General features: G+C 53.0%; 1 protein-coding gene across 2 annotated transcripts in view; it reads right to left on the reverse strand.

The window, feature by feature from the left end:
• LOC140186929 (semaphorin-3A-like) overlaps positions 1-14,155 on the reverse strand; it is a 257,855-nt gene that overhangs the window by 17,388 nt on the left and 226,312 nt on the right. The gene's annotated exons all lie outside the window — the stretch shown is intronic.

The following is a 14,155-nucleotide window of genomic DNA, read 5'->3' on the forward strand; positions in this document are numbered from 1 at the left end:
AATTGGTCAAGTTCCAGCTTCACTGTGTTGGCATCTTGTTTTGGCTGTCTAGTTCCACATCCTTCCTCACCTTCAGACAAACCCTTCAATCTTTTTAAAGTGCAAATCTATGTCTCTTCAAATCCCCTTTCACTGAGATCCGTGACAGGTTATACTTCCGCCATAACCACGCTATTGCTTTGGTCTCCCCGTCTAGATCACAAGCTGAGAAACTCTCACAGTATTCCAGATATCACCTCACAATATTGTTCACCCGTGTCGCTGACCTTGAGGCCTCTTGCTGACCATGGCTACGCTTTAATCCGAACCATTTGGCATTGACTAATTGTTTATCAGCGAGTGTGAATGAGCACACTCGAATATGTTTCCTTTTCTCACCTCTGCTACCGAGCAGCTGTACAAATGAGGCGGTGTTTTATGTGATCTGCGGTGGTGTCCAGATCTCCAACCCAGGCACCTTCAGCTACACAGACTGTTCCCTGCCCTGATGGCTTTATGGGGCTGGTTCAAAATCTCAATCGGAACCAGGTTTATTATCACTGAATATGACATGAAATGTGTTGTTTTGTAGCAGAGCAAAGATATAAAATAAATAAATAATGCCAAAGAGGAATAGTGAGGTCGTGTTCATGGGTCTGTGGCAATGTGATGGTGGAGGGGAAGAAGCTGTTGCTGTACCATTGTATTAAAGGCCGATATCCCCACGCACATCATTGCTCTGCGGTTTGATTGTCCTCTCACACCATTTCACGTCAGACCTCAGCAGTCGAACACAAAACACATGAATGCTTGCAGGATAAGTCTCTGTGACAGTGTGTGCCCACTGATTCAAGTCTGATTCTCCGTTTACTTTGGCTTTCTGTCGCTGAATTCGAGTTCAATCCAGGGAATGAATTTTCTGGAAAATTAAGGCTGGTATGTTGGGAATTAGATTGTGGAAATTGGAAAGCTACTTGTGAAGTGTACGCTGCTGCAGGGCAGAAGCTGCAGTCTGGCACTAATTGGACCCCTCATTCAAAGGACGTATACAGTCTCAGAAGGCCGAAGGGTCTCCCTCTGCACATTAAAGCTTGATGATTTACCCTGAAGCTGTCCCAGGATCAACCCAAGCGAATGTGCAGATCTGAATGTGAAAACAAATGCCCCGTCAACCCTTACTAACTCCTGCCATTGAAGGACAGAAAGCTTTCTGTCTGAATGTTTCACGGCTCGGTGCGGCAACTACCCTGCAAGTGACTGGGGAGATTTGTGGACACAGCTCGGCACATCACAGAGGCCAGCCTAACCACCATGCATTCTATATTTCATGATGCCTCAGCAAAGCAGCCAGCAAAATCAAAGACCCAACCAGCCAGGACATTCTTTCTTCTCCCCTCTATCATCAGGAAGCAGATTCAAAAGCCTGAAAGCACATACCACCAGGCTCAAGGACAGATCCGACCCTGTTGTTATGAGACTAGAGAATGGTTCCCAAGGACAATAAGGTGGACGCTGGGCTTCACAATGTACATCGTTATGAACTTAACACACAAAATGCTGGAGGAACTCTGTAGCCAGGCAGCATCTATGGAGAGGAATAAGCAGCCAGGATGAAGGGTCTCAGCTCAAAGCATTGACTGTTTATGCCTCTTTGCAGAGTTCCTCCAGTATTTTGTGTGTGCGTTGCTCTGTATTTGCAGCATCTCTTGTGTTTATCGCTATGACACCCTACTGTTTACTGGTACTGCATTTTCTCTTCAGCTGTTACACTTCATTCTGCATTTTTAATGATTTACCTTGTTCCACCTCAATGTACTGATTTATATGAACTGTATGCAAGACAAATATTTCACTGCCCCTCAGTACAGGTAACAACGGCAAACAAATTTACCAAATGCACACTAATCTCGCACTGATGCCACAACGTTGTAGCATTAATCTCACACTGATTCCGTCTAGTGCGGAATGGAGTTGATGGGCCGAAGGGCCTGTTTCTGTGCTGTAGTGCTCTATGACTCTCATTACACTCCGATGTGGGGGTTGCTGCTTCGGGGCTCAGACCTGTCATTGTACGGAAAGCGGAACTCTCTCCAAAATGCAAACACACAAACAAGTAAAAGCTAGCCCCTGCCAAAATAATGGGAATTTGACTTCTTCTCGGGCGGCATGGTCGTTCAGCAGTTAGTGTGATGCTATCGGAGTGTTGTGACCTGGGTTCGATTCCCACCGCTGTCAGTAAGTTTCCCCTGTGACTGTGTGGGTTTTCTCAGGGCGCTGTGGTTTCCTCCCATATTCCAAGGGTTAGGGACAGTAAGCTGTGGCCACGCAGTACTGTCACCAGAGGTGTAATGACACGTTAGCACATCCTCAGACTGTGTTGGTTACTGACTCAAAGAAAACATTTCATTGTATGCGTCAATGTTTTGATGTACATGTGATGAACAAAGTTAATCTGTACAATAAGAATATTTTAAAGCCTTTTGGACAAGCACATGGATAGGAAAGGTTTAGAGGGATGGACCAAACATCAGCAGATAGGACTTTGATCAGCATTGGCTAGTTGGGCCGAAGGGCCTGTTTCCATGCACTCTGACCCTGCCCCCATCATCCCTCCCACCCTCCCTCTGCTTTACCATCAGGTGTTGTCCCAGTGTCCCGTCCGACCAGACCCCGGTGCTGCCAGCACCCTCTTTAGCATCGCGATAGACCTTCGGTGGAGCTGGGGCCAATATGATGGGGTGAGTCAACCCAACACTGCTGCATTGCCTCACCACTGGACTGGGGCTGGGGCTGATATCGCCCGCTGCTCTGTGCACACCCTCCCTCCGCTGTCCCGCCCAGGAGTCTGGCTGGCAGATGTCAGTCATGACCTGACAATGTCTCCTGTATCATTGGGGCGTGGGGTCAAGGCCAGGGAGGATACCAGCCCGGTACAGGGGGATCCAGCACAATGTGCTACTGCAGGCAGCTCGTCTGTATGAACCTATTGTACAGTGAAGCTCTCACACATATGGAGCTCCTTAAAGGCAATTCATGGCCCACAAACTGGTGACAGAATTCTCATTTCCGCTCCTTAACACGTTTTGAACACAATCCACTTCTCAGTGCGATCTCTTGAGATCAGTGAAAATCACGGCTGGCGCCTGGTAGTCAGGTGATCAACTGCCCGAAAGCGAGCGGTGACATCCGATCACCTTTGTCTCCAGCTTCGGACCGTGCTTTCTGAACCGGGAAACAGTACTTTAGAATTAGTATGTCCTTTGGGAAAGTGTCTCATCAGCCTTTGTTTCACTGCTCGTTTCCGTTGATCAGCAGATATTTAGAGTAATAGGGTGCATTGGCCCAGAAATTCCTGCCTATCCCTCCTACAGGGTGTTCCTGCTGATGAGATTACCTCAGCAGCTACCTTACCCGTCCACCTGCTCATTAATGCAAATATCCAATCAGCCTATCAGGTGGCAGCAACCCAAAGCATAAAAGCATCCAGACATGGTCAAGAGGTTCAGTTGTTCAGACCAAACATCAGGATGGGGAACAAATGTGATCGAAGTGACTTTGACCATGGATTGATAGTTGGGGGCCAGACAGGGTAGTTTGAGTATCTCAGAAACTGCTGATCTCCTGGGACTTTCACACACAACAGTCTCTGGACTAAAGTTTACAGAGAATGGTGCAAAGAACAAAAAAACATCCAGTGAGTGGTAGTTCTGTGGATGAGAACATCTTGTTAATGAGAAAGGTCAGAGGAGAATGGCCAGGCAGGCAGCAGTAACTCAAATAATCCACGTAGTATGTAGAAGAGATCTGAAGGATGTGGAAAGGGTACAGAGGAGATTTACCAGGATGCTGCCTAGTTTAGAGAGTATGCATTATGATCAGAGATGAAGGGAGCTAGGGCTTTACTCTTCGGAGAGAAGGAGGATGAGAGGAGACATGACAGAGGTATACAAGATATTACGAGGAATAGATAGAGTGGACAGCCAGCGCCTCTTCCCCAGGGCACCACTGCTTAGTACAAGAGGACATGGCTTTAAGGTAAGGGGTGGGAAGTTCAAGAGGGATATTAGAAGGAGTTTTTACTCAGAGAGTGGTTAGTGTGTGGAATGCACTGCCTGAGTCAGTGGTGGAGGCAGATACACTAGTGAAATTTAAGAGACTACTAGACAGGTATATGGAGGAATTTAGGGTGGGGGGTTATATGGGAGGCTGGGTTTAAGGGTCGGCACAACATTGTGGGCTGAAGGGCCTGTACTGTGCTGTACTATTCTATGTTCTATGTTCTACAACACATCGATATTTGAAGTGGATGGGCTACAGCTACAGAAGACGATGAACGTACACTCAGTACCACTTTATTAGACAAAGGAGATACCTAATAGTGTGGGCACTGAGTGTGTATCATGGTGGGGGGGGGGGGAGGGAGGGAGGAAAACAAGACTCACCCAAAGAACTCAGGGAAGTGTTGGCCTGATGTGGAGGAGCATTAAAAGAATGGGCTAGAATGAGTGCAGATCCCCTTACAGACAGAAGACAGGAGAATTTATGAGAAAATGGTGAAGGAATTAAACAGTGAACTGAAAACCTGCCAAATATATTCCAAAAGCACTGGTCAAGTGAAATTGAAGAAGTGAAGCAACCAAGAATGAGTCAAGTCACCTGCGCAGTTGCTGACCTTAAAAGCTGATAAAGCCCATGGACCTGATTATCCTCAGCCCAGGGTTTTAAAAGAGATAGCGTTGGAGATAGTGAACAGACACCCTGGATAAAAGCTTCATGCATTCTAGAGATTCTGGAATTATTCATGTGGATTGTAGGGCATCAACTGAGGCCCACTACTCGCAGGATTGAGAAAGTAAAAGAGTGCTACCCCTTGACCAATGATGGTGGCAGGGAACTTGCCGGAATCTATAATGAAGGGTGTAAGGACACGGCACGTTGAAACGAGTAACGAATGTGTGCAAACTGTGCGTTGATGGAAGGCTAACAACACTGAGTATCCTGTCTGTGGAAGTGGATGAGAATGAACCAGAGGAGGTGGCACTCTTCATTCTTAGTTGCGGTCTTCCTGCAGGGTTTTACAAGGTGCAGTCACAAAACACATCACCACCATCCAGCGGCTTGTTGGAACTCCTGGAATCATGCACAGATCCAGTCTCGGGGATGTGTCAAAGTCCACGTCAAAGTAAATTTATTATCAAAGTACGTATATGTTAACATGTACCACCTTGAGATTCATTTACTTGTAGACAATCACATGAAAATAAAGAAATACAATAACATTTATAAAAACAACACATGACAAACAATCAATGTACAAAAGAAGACTAATTGTGCAAAATAAATAATACTGAGAGCATGAGTCCTTGAAAATGCGTCTGTAGGTTATGGAATCAGTTCAGAGATGAGGAGATGAGGAGAATGAAGTCATCCACACCAGTTCAGGAGCCTGATGATTGAGGGAGAATAACTGTTCCTGACCCTGGTGGTGTGGGATCTGTGGCTCCTGTACCTCCTGTCTGATGGCCTGGATAGTGGGGGGTCCTTGAAGATGGATGCTGCTTTCATATGGCAGCGCTCCTTGTAAATGTGTTCAGCAGTGGGGAGAGCTTTGCCTGTGATGGATTGAGTTGTATCCACCACTTTCTGTAGATTTTTCTGTTCCTGGGCATTGGTGTTTCCATACCAGACCATGATGGATACAGGATACTATCCATGATGGATGAGAGTTAGGATACACTTCTCCGTGCATCTATAAAATTTTGTCAAAGTTTCTGGTGACATGTCAAATCTGTGCAATCTTTCAGGAAAGTAGAGGCACTGTTGTACCTTCTGTGTGATTCATTTATGTGTTGGTTCTGATATAGTGACATCAAGGAAAACTGCTCATGTCCCACCCGGTTCTGGAACATCACTCCATGGAGGATGGTCTCACCATTCATAGCTCAGAGGTGCAGACATCCCATAAACAGTTCCATCCAGTTTGCTGCACGGATCATTGTAAACTTTCTACATCACATAGATTCCCCAAGGAACCACAATGGATATCAGTGTACAGGCTGAAATGAAGGTGACGCTTTCCTGTAACAACTAGTTCAGATGTTGCCTGCCTCTGCAAGAGAACGATGTCCCTCAGGCCCTGGGCTCTCTGCCGAAGCAGACTGCTCCAATTTAAGTCGTTGATGGCTGAATTGTTTTTAAGATGTGGTAAAGATCAAACAAACTTAGTCTGGGTGAATTATTCAGTGTGACACAGAGTTCAATCGGTGGGGCTATCAGTTACAAATCAGCAGAAAATGGAGATGGTGGGGAAAATGTCTTTTACACGTGAGTTACTGGATGGGACATTTCTCTGTATGGAAGACTATGGAGATGGCAGAAGTTGTGGGTTGATAAGATTACCATCTCGTGCAGAGAAAATGTGGGAAGGGACCCACAAGTACAAAGTATTACCAGCAGGAAGGTAGTCGTTGTTCAGAGACGTGCAATGTAGCTCCACTTATTTAGCACCATGTAATCCCCTGCCAGATCCACACTGATTCAGCAATAAAGACTGCTTGGAAATTCTTCCCCAACCCCCTGGGAGCTCAGTGATTCTTGCAGAAACCTATGGGCCTGTCTGTCAACAGTGAGCAGATATAAGGCTGAAGAGATACCAGAGGCAGCAGATGGTGGAATCTGGAGCAAGATACAACCTGTTGGAGGAACTCAGCAGGTCAAGCAGCATCTGTGGAGGGAAACGGACAGTTAAGTCTCAGGTTAAGATCCTTCTCCTGGACTGCTGATGTTTGTAGGGTTCTGGAACCATAACACGTTATGTTTCAAGATCTGGTGTGATGTGGTCCTGTAGCATGGGTGAATTAACTCAAACCTGCTGAAAGGATTTTGGGTGCAGCTAAACTACATCCCAGCCATCCTCAAACAGGAGAAAATCTGCAGATGCTGGAAATCCAAGCAACACACACAAAATGCTGGAGGAAGTCAGCAGGCCAGGCAGCATCCATAGAAAATAGTACAGTTGACGTTTTGGGCCGAGACCCTTCGGAAGGACAGCCCACCCACCCTGCTAATATTCAGAGAGAGCCTGAAGATAGTAAAGATTAAAGAAAGATCTGAGAGATGGGCTTTATATGTCACATAGACGTTGAAACATATAGTGAAATGTGTCGTTTGTGCCAAGTCAAATCAGTGAGAATTGTGCGGGGCAGCCTGTAAGTGTCAGCACACTATGATGCCAACGTAGCACGGTCGCAACTCACTAACACTTGTATGTCTTTGGAATGTGGGAGGAAACCTGAGCACCAGGAAGAAACCCATGCGGTCACAGGGAGAATGTACAAACTCCTTACAGACAATGGTAGGAATAGAACCCTGATCTTACAGCTGGTGCTGCGACGCCCTCGCTATCCCATGGTCAATTTCACAATGCAAAAGTAAAATCAAATGAAACATTGCAAACCTAATTGAAGCGATGTTTAATTTGACCAGTAAAACATCAAATGTTCAGCGTAGCGTTAACGCCAGCGACCACAGTTCAATTCTGGCTGTTTGTAAGGAGTCTGTGCGTTCTCCCCGTGACCACATGGGTTTCCTCAGGGTGCTCCGGTTCCCTCCACAACACCCCAAAGATGTATGGGTTCGGGTTAGTGAGCTGCGGGCATGCTGTGCTGGTGCAGGAAGCATGGAGACACTTGCCACATCAACACACAGTGCTGATCGTTAATGCCAACGACACATTTCACTGTGCGATGTGACAAATAACGCTAATCTTTCAATACACTAAAATTACTTTAAAACAATGATGACAGCTAGCTAGTATTAGTTTTGTAAATTTCTTTGTACCTTGCCCCTCCCTTACTATTTCAGATATCCCTGGCTTACTTATTCCAGGCTCAGTGTTGGTGGTGAGCCTATGAGGAACTGAGCAGGTCTTTGCTCAGCTGTGGGACGCCATTTAGAGACTAATGTCAGAGTGTGGGACCCCAGTGGAGTGAACGTCAGAGTGTGGGACCCAGGTAGAGTGAACGTCAGGTGTGGGACCCCAGTGGAGTGAACGTCAGGGTGTGGGACCCAGGTAGAGTGAACGTCAGGTGTGGGACCCCAGTGGAGTGAACGTCAGGGTGTGGGACCCAGGTAGAGTGAACGTCAGGTGTGGGACCCCAGTGGAGTGAACGTCAGGGTGTGGGACCCGGGTCGAATGAACGTCAGGTGTGGGACCCCAGTGGAGTGAACGTCAGACTGTGGGACCCCGGTGGAGTGAACATCAGGGTTGGGACCCTGGTGGAGTGAACGTCAGGTGTGGGACCCGGGTCGAGTAAACGTCAGGGTGTGGGACCCGGGTGGAGTGAACGTCAGAGTGTGGGACCCGGGTCAAGTAAACGTTAGGGTGTGGAACCCGGGTGGAGTGAACGTCAGAGTGTGGGACCCGGGTCAAGTAAACGTCAGGGTGTGGGACCCCGGTGGAGTGAATGTGAGAGTGTGGGACCCCGGTGGAGTGAACGTCAGGGTGTGGGACTTAGGTGGAGTGAACGTCAGGATGTGGGACCCCGGTGGAGTGAATGTGAGAGTGTGGGACCCCGGTGGAGTGAACGTCAGGGTGTGGGACTCCGGTGGAGTGAACGTCAGGGTGTGGAACCCCGGTGGAGTGAAGGTCAGGTGTGGGACCCCGTTGCGGTCTACGTCAGGGTGTGGGACCCGGATGGAATGAACGTCAGGTGTGGGACCCCGGTGGAGTGAACGTCAGAGTGTGGGACCTCGGTGGAGTGAACGTCAGGGTTGGGACCCCAGTGGAGTGAACGTCAGAGTGTGGGACCTCGGTGGAGTGAACGTCAGTGTTGAGACCCCGGTGGAGTCTACGTCAGGGTTGGGACCCGGATCGAGTGAACGTCAGGATGTGGGACCCCAGGTGGAGTGTACAGCAGGGTGCGGGACCCCGGTGCAGTCTACGTTAGGGTGTGGGACTGGGGTGGAGTGAACGTCAGGGTGTGGGACCCGGGTGGAGTGAACGTCAGGGTGTGGGACCCCGGTGGAGTGAACGTCAGGTGTGGGACCCCAGTGGAATGAACGTCAGGGTTGGAACCCTGGTGGAGTGAACGTCAGGTGTGGGACCTGGGTCGAGTAAATGTCAGGGTGTGGGACCCGGGTGGAGTGAACGTCAGAGTGTGGGACCCGGGTCAAGTAAATGTTAAGGTGTGGGACCCGGGTGGAGTGAACGTCAGAGTGTGAGACCCGGTGGAGTGAAAGTCAGGGTGTGGGACCCGGATGGAGCGAACGTCAGGGTGTGGGACCCCGGTGGAGTGAACGTCAGGTGTGGGACCTCGGTGGAGTGAATGTCAGGGTGTGGGACCCCGGTGGAGTGAACGTCAGAGTGTGGGACCCGGGTCGAGTAAACGTCAGGGTGTGGGACCCCAGTGGAGTGAACGTCAGACTGTGGGACCCCGGTGGAGTGAACGTCAGGGTTGGGACCCTGGAGGAGTGAACGTCAGGTGTGGGACCCGGGTCGAGTAAACGTCAGGGTGTGGGAACCGGGTGGAGTGAATGTCAGAGTGTGGGACCCGGGTGATGTAAACGTTAGGGTGTGGGACCCGGGTGGAGTGAACGTCAGAGTGTGGGACCCGGGTCAAGTAAACGTCAGGATGTGGGACCCCGGTGGAGTGAACGTCAGGATGTGGGACCCCGGTGGAGTGAATGTCAGGGTGTGGGACCCCGGTGGAGTGAACGTCAGGGTTGGGACCCCAGTGGAGTGAATGTCAGAGTGTGGGACCCCGGTGGAGTGAAAGTCAGAGTGTGAGACCCCGGTGGAGTGAACGTCAGTGTTGGGACCCCGGTGGAGTGAACGTCAGCCTGTGGGAGCCCGGTGGAGTGAACGTGAGGGTGTGGGACCACGGTGGAGTGAACGTCAGGATGTGGACCCCAGTGGAGTGAACGTCAGGGTGTGGGACTCCGGTGGAGTGAACGTCAGGGTGTGGGACCCCGGTGGAGTGAACGTCAGAGTGTGGGACCCGGGTCGAGTAAACGTCAGGGTGTGGGACCCCAGTGGAGTGAACGTCAGACTGTGGGACCCGGGTGAAGTAAACGTTAGGGTGTGGGACCCGGGTGGAGTGAATGTCAGAGTGTGGGACCCGGGTGAAGTAAACGTTAGGGTGTGGGACCCGGGTGGAGTGAACGTCAGAGTGTGGGACCCGGGTCAAGTAAACGTCAGGATGTGGGACCCCGGTGGAGTGAACGTCAGGATGTGGGACCCCGGTGGAGTGAATGTCAGGGTGTGGGACCCCGGTGGAGTGAACGTCAGGGTTCGGACCCCAGTGGAGTGAATGTCAGAGTGTGGGAACCCGGTGGAGTGAAAGTCAGAGTGTGAGACCCCGGTGGAGTGAACGTCAGTGTTGGGACCCCGGTGGAGTGAACGTCAGAGTGTGGGATCCCGGTGGAGTGAACGTCAGCCTGTGGGAGCCCGGTGGAGTGAACGTGAGGGTGTGGGACCACGGTGGAGTGAACGTCAGGATGTGGACCCCAGTGGAGTGAACGTCAGGGTGTGGGACTCCGGTGGAGTGAACGTCAGGGTGTGGGACCCCGGTGGAGTGCAGGTCAGGTGTGGGACCCCGGTGGAGTCTATGTCAGGGTGTGGGACCCGGGTGAAATGAACGTCAGGTGTGGGACCCGGGTGGAGTGAACGTCAGGGTGTGGGACCCCGGTAGAGTGAACGTCAGGATGTGGGACCCCGGTGGAGTGAACGTCAGGGTTGGGACCCCAATGGAGTGAACGTCAGAGTGTGGGACCCGGGTGGAGTTTACTTCAGACTGTGGACCCCAGAGGAGTAAACGTCAGGTGTGGGACCCCGGTGGAGTCTACGTCAGGGTTTGAGTCCTTGGTGGAGTGAACGTCAGGGTGTGGGACCCGGGTGGAGTGAACGTCAAGGTGTGGGACCCCAGTGGAGTGAACGTCAGGGTTGAGACCCCGGTGGAGTCTACGTCGGGGTTGGGACCCGGGTCGAGTGAACGTCAGGTGTGGGACCCCAGTTGGAGTGTACAGCAGGGTGTGGGACACCGGTGGAGTGAACGTCAGGCTGTGGGAACCGGGTGGAGTGAACATCAGGGTGTGGGACCCCGGTGGAGTGAACGTCCGAGTGTGGGACCCGGGTGGAGTGAACGTCAGACTGTGGGACCCCGGTGGAGTGAACGTCAGGGTGTGGGACCCCGGTGGAGTGAACGTCAGGTGTCGGACCCCGGTGGAGTGAACGTGAGGGTGTGGGAACACGGTGGAGTGAACGTCAGGATGTGGGACCCCAGTGGAGTGAACGTCAGAGTGTGGGACCCGGGTGGAGTGAATGTCAGACTGTGGGACCCCGGTGGAGTGAACGTCAGTGTGTGGGACCCGGGTCGAGTAAACGTCAGGGTGTGGGACCCCAGTGGAGTGAACGTCAGACTGTGGGACCCCGGTGGAGTGAACGTCAGGGTTGGGACCCTGGAGGAGTGAACGTCAGGTGTGGGACCCGGGTCGAGTAAACGTCAGGGTGTGGGAACCGGGTGGAGTGAATGTCAGAGTGTGGGACCCGGGTGAAGTAAACGTTAGGGTGTGGGACCCAGGTGGAGTGAACGTCAGAGTGTGGGACCCGGGTCAAGTAAACGTCAGGATGTGGGACCCCGGTGGAGTGAACGTCAGGATGTGGGACCCCGGTGGAGTGAATGTCAGGGTGTGGGACCCCGGTGGAGTGAACGTCAGGGTTGGGACCCCAGTGGAGTGAATGTCAGAGTGTGGGACGCCGGTGGAGTGAAAGTCAGAGTGTGAGACCCCGGTGGAGTGAACGTCAGTGTTGGGACCCCGGTGGAGTGAACGTCAGTGTTGGGACCCCGGTGGAGTGAACGTCAGCCTGTGGGAGCCCGGTGGAGTGAACGTGAGGGTGTGGGACCACGGTGGAGTGATCGTCAGGATGTGGACCCCAGTGGAGTGAACGTCAGGGTGTGGGACTCCGGTGGAGTGAACGTCAGGGTGTGGGACCCCGGTGGAGTGAACGTCAGAGTGTGGGACCCGGGTCGAGTAAACGTCAGGGTGTGGGACCCCAGTGGAGTGAACGTCAGACTGTGGGACCCGGGTGAAGTAAACGTTAGGGTGTGGGACCCGGGTGGAGTGAATGTCAGAGTGTGGGACCCGGGTGAAGTAAACGTTAGGGTGTGGGACCCGGGTGGAGTGAACGTCAGAGTGTGGGACCCGGGTCAAGTAAACGTCAGGATGTGGGACCCCGGTGGAGTGAACGTCAGGATGTGGGACCCCGGTGGAGTGAATGTCAGGGTGTGGGACCCCGGTGGAGTGAACGTCAGGGTTCGGACCCCAGTGGAGTGAATGTCAGAGTGTGGGAACCCGGTGGAGTGAAAGTCAGAGTGTGAGACCCCGGTGGAGTGAACGTCAGTGTTGGGACCCCGGTGGAGTGAACGTCAGAGTGTGGGATCCCGGTGGAGTGAACGTCAGCCTGTGGGAGCCCGGTGGAGTGAACGTGAGGGTGTGGGACCACGGTGGAGTGAACGTCAGGATGTGGACCCCAGTGGAGTGAACGTCAGGGTGTGGGACTCCGGTGGAGTGAACGTCAGGGTGTGGGACCCCGGTGGAGTGCAGGTCAGGTGTGGGACCCCGGTGGAGTCTATGTCAGGGTGTGGGACCCGGGTGGAATGAACGTCAGGTGTGGGACCCGGGTGGAGTGAACGTCAGGGTGTGGGACCCCGGTAGAGTGAACGTCAGGATGTGGGACCCCGGTGGAGTGAACGTCAGGGTTGGGACCCCAGTGGAGTGAACGTCAGAGTGTGGGACCCGGGTGGAGTTTACGTCAGACTGTGGGACCCCAGAGGAGTAAACGTCAGGTGTGGGACCCCGGTGGAGTCTACGTCAGGGTTTGAGTCCTTGGTGGAGTGAACGTCAGGGTGTGGGACCCGGGTGGAGTGAACGTCAAGGTGTGGGACCCCGGTGGAGTGAACGTCAGGGTTGAGACCCCGGTGGAGTCTACGTCGGGGTTGGGACCCGGGTCGAGTGAACGTCAGGTGTGGGACCCCAGTTGGAGTGTACAGCAGGGTGTGGGACACCGGTGGAGTGAACGTCAGGCTGTGGGAACCGGGTGGAGTGAACATCAGGGTGTGGGACCCCGGTGGAGTGAACGTCCGAATGTGGGACCCGGGTGGAGTGAACGTCAGACTGTGGGACCCGGGTCGAGTAAACGTCAGGGTGTGGGACCCCAGTGGAGTGAACGTCAGACTGTGGGACCCCGGTGGAGTGAACGTCAGGGTTGGGACCCCGGTGGAGTGAACGTCAGGTGTGGGACCTCGGTGGAGTGAATGTCAGGGTGTGGGACCCCGGTGGAGTGAACGTCAGAGTGTGGGACCCGGGTCGAGTAAACGTCATGGTGTGGGACCCCAGTGGAGTGAACGTCAGACTGTGGGACCCCGGTGGAGTGAACGTCAGGGTTGGGACCCTGGAGGAGTGAACGTCAGGTGTGGGACCCGGGTCGAGTAAACGTCAGGGTGTGGGAACCGGGTGGAGTGAACGTCAGAGTGTGGGACCCGGGTGAAGTAAACGTTAGGGTGTGGGACCCGGGTGGAGTGAACGTCAGAGTGTGGGACCCGGGTCAAGTAAACGTCAGGATGTGGGACCCCGGTGGAGTGAACGTCAGGATGTGGGACCCCGGTGGAGTGAATGTCAGGGTGTGGGACACCGGTGGAGTGAACGTCAGGGTTGGGACCCCAGTGGAGTGAATGTCAGAGTGTGGGACCCCGGTGGAGTGAAAGTCAGAGTGTGAGACCCCGGTGGAGTGAACGTCAGTGTTGGGACCCCGGTGGAGTGAACGTCAGCCTGTGGGAGCCCGGTGGAGTGAACGTGAGGGTGTGGGACCACGGTGGAGTGAACGTCAGGATGTGGACCCCAGTGGAGTGAACGTCAGGGTGTGGGACTCCGGTGGAGTGAACGTCAGGGTGTGGGACCCCGGTGGAGTGAACGTCAGAGTGTGGGACCCGGGTCGAGTAAACGTCAGGGTGTGGGACCCCAGTGGAGTGAACGTCAGACTGTGGGACCCCGGTGGAGTGAACGTCAGGGTTGGGACCCTGGAGGAGTGAACGTCAGGTGTGGGACCCGGGTCGAGTAAACGTCAGGGTGTGGGAACCGGGTGGAGTGAACGTCAGAGTGTGGGACCCGGGTGAAGTAA

The sequence above is a fragment of the Mobula birostris genome, chromosome 23 (genome assembly GCF_030028105.1).
Source record: "Mobula birostris isolate sMobBir1 chromosome 23, sMobBir1.hap1, whole genome shotgun sequence".
Taxonomy (NCBI): domain Eukaryota; kingdom Metazoa; phylum Chordata; class Chondrichthyes; order Myliobatiformes; family Myliobatidae; genus Mobula; species Mobula birostris.